Here is a 3,586-nt window from a genome sequence, read left to right as displayed (position 1 = left end):
TTCGACATACAAGGTACCATGGTATATATATGTCAGATAGTGATACACTCAGGCTGAATGTCATATGCGTCGATTAGCGTTATAGCCGATTACAGATCATGTTACAATAGTTCAGGTACAGCTTTCCGTCCGCATAACACATACTGCGCAGGAGAACTAATTATACAACTTTGTCACGTGTTGTAGTTTTTATCAATTCTTAATTGAGCTCTGTGAGCTTAATTGAGCATTAATTGAGCTCCACGCTGCGCGTACAACAAGAGTTCCTATCGTATTGTCCTTATAGATCCGCTATAGATCAATGTTTATTTCATCGTGTACTGGATAGCACCAGACGTCTCGACATTACTAGTGACCAGTAGTCATCGCAACACACTGATATTATATGAAATTATGTATATATATACTGTTATATATATATATATCATTATTGCATGTATGTATCTTTTATCATTTTTCGTCATCCTCATTTTTTATGTTATATAGCGAATTAAAACGTATAAAATAATTGTTTTTATTTGCACATCTGAAGCTTGCTCAAACAAGCCGATGGAATCATTTGTATAGAATAACAATAAATTCATTAACTATATATGTATATGTCAAAAAACTCTTTTTGTTCATATTTGCGTGTTAACATTGTACATGTTCGCCACACGACGAAGAGTCAATACATGGAATGATCTAACACACAGAAGTCACGAAATCGATATAGTAGAGAGATCTATTCACTACTCTGTGTTTCTCCAAACATTTAACTACAATACTCAATAATTAGTACAAGCCGTAAGCTGTGAATAAAGTCATGAAAGTCAATGATAAATATGAATAAAAATAATATAAATATATAGAGATCTAAATAATCATATTATATAGCATGATTAAGAGATATATGTGTGTGTGTGTGTGTGTGTGCGTGCGTGCGTGCGTGCGTGCGTGCGTGCGCGTGTGTGTGTGCGTGTGTGCGTGTGTGTGTGCGTGTGTGCGCGTGCGTGTGTATGTGTGTACGTGAGTATAAGTATACGTATACGCATATGTATATATGTATATATATACTGTTAGGCAGCCGGGATGTAATTGCGTATCAACACGTCGTCACATGCTGACATCTAACGGACGAGGAAGAGAGGATGAAATATGTGCATGTCATAAGATGTTTCGCATGCTCGCCCACTTCTTCTCTAACATATTCTTTGTAATACCATGGTTCACGTCGTGTTATCTTGAAATTGTTTTATTCCGTTAACAAAAAAAGCATCATAAAACGTGAGAACAAAAGAAGCATAGGCCTAACGATTACGGGTCTGATTAGGCATGCTCTTTCCGTTTCTTTTCCTCTGCTTCTTCTCCTCTACCTCCTCCTCCTTCTCATCCTCTTCCTTATCATCATCATCATCATCATCATCATCATCGTCATCATCATCATCATCTTCTTCTTCTTCCTTTTCTCCTTCATTCCATTCGTTATCATTTTCTTCGCCTTCATCTTCTTTTCCTCTTTTTCTCCGTCGATATCTTCCTCGTTTTGGTATATGTCGCATTACATTGCCAAATAGAAATAAATTAATCAAACGCAGTAAACTGACTCGATCCAAGGACTGACATTGAACACACTCACAATAATACGAAACGCGTTAATTATTAAAATATAAAAACAATGGAAATCTATCACGCAGAAATTCAAGGTGTGAGGACTAGGGTTTGAGGCTCGTCTATGTCACAGCTATCGGTAATCCTTTGCTGCATTGCGATACTTAGTTGAATATTACTTGCCAAACACCTCAGCGGTTGTATGCCGCATTGATACGGCTAGCATTCTTTACGGTATTATATTACGTAAAGTTGAGTAAAATTGTTTCTAAATAACATGCTAAATATTTTTAAAACTTTTCTGTGGTGAAAGTATACGTATACGCCTATATATATATAACGTATAACGTATATATATATATACTGTTAGGCAGACGGGATGTAATTGCGTATCAACACGTCGTCACATGCTGACATCTAACGGACGAGGAAGAGAGGATGAAATATGTGCATGTCATAAGATGTTTCGCATGCTCGCCCACTTCTTCTCTAACATATTCTTTGTAATACCATGGTTCACGTCGTGTTATCTTGAAATTGTTTTTTCCCGTTAACAAAAAAGCATCATAAAACGTGAGAACTCAAGAAGCATAGGCCTAACGATTACGGGTCTGATTAGGCATGCTCTTTCGGTTTCTTTTCCTCTGCTTCTTCTCCTCTACCTCCTTCTCCTTATCATCCTCCTCCTTATCATCATCATCATCATCATCATCATCATCATCATCATCATCATCATCATCATCGTCATCATCATCATCTTCTTCTTCTTCTTCTTCTTATTATTATTATTATTCCTCTTCCTCTTTTTTCTTTTCTCCTTCATTCCATTCGTTACCATTTTCTTCGCCTTTATCTTCTTTTCCTCTTTTTCTCCGTCGACATCTTCCTAGTCTTGGTATATGTCGCATTACATTGCCAAATAGAAATAAATTAATCAAACGCAGTAAACTGACTCGCTCCAAGGACTGACATTGAACACACTCAAAATAATACGAAACGCGTTAATGATTAAAATATAAAACTGCGCACATTTCGCCCAACCACTAAACCACTGAATGAGATACTATTGTAGTGATAAATACAGACACGCATATTGTCAATGCACAAATGGTCATATGCCCCCCCCCCCTACAACATGCTCACTATACATCAATTTATAATAGGTGCTTTAGCCTCAAAATTGACATACAAAAAGGGCACGTATAGGTGCGGCACATCTGTTATTACCTCCGCCAAGGGGTTGGCAAGAGGTTATGTTTTCACCGGCGTGTGTTTGTTGGTTTGTGGGTTTGTGGGTTTGTGTGTTTGTGTACAGCCTAACTGAAAAAGTTATGGACGGATTGTCGTAAAATTTTTAGGATAGGTTAGAAATCGCCTAACTTAGAATTGATGAGATTTTGGTGGTGATCCGGATCCAATTGTTTAATTAATTAATTAATTAATTAATTAAAGTTTTAGGATAGGTCAGAAATGGGGTAAGTTAGAATTGATTACATTTTGGTGGTGATCCGGATTCAATTAATTAATTAATTAAATTTTTAGGATAGGTCAGAAATGGGGTAACTTAGAATTTATTACATTTTGGTGGTGATCCGGATCCAATTAATTAATTAAATTTTTAACAGTGAGAGAATTGAGCTGCCTTGGCGGAGGTCTGCGCTCTCCGAGTGCTCTAGTTGTAATTGATTTTGCTAAATACACGGTACACGGTGTAAAGCAGTAACACCACAAAAGACAATTAAGGTCACTCACACGTTCTTTCTGTCTGGTCATGTGGTGACATATAGATGTGTCAAGTGACCGCAATTACATGTACACGTCATACTACGGGGTCGTAGCCTGAACAACCTCGTGGAGTAGTACAAGGATTCGTGACTTTTAGATAATTAATATTTCTCCTGACAGATTCTAGGCATGCGAAAACACACCTCAGGTTACCGTATGTAGAAATTCGCGTAGACCTATTGCTATACCTTATACTTATGAATGTAAGAAT

Source organism: Priapulus caudatus, unplaced genomic scaffold (assembly GCF_000485595.1).
Source record: "Priapulus caudatus unplaced genomic scaffold, Priapulus_caudatus-5.0.1 Scaffold454, whole genome shotgun sequence".
NCBI lineage: Eukaryota > Metazoa > Priapulida > Priapulimorpha > Priapulimorphida > Priapulidae > Priapulus > Priapulus caudatus.
The sequence above is the reverse complement of the archived record's forward strand: the minus strand, read 5'-3'. Positions refer to the sequence as shown.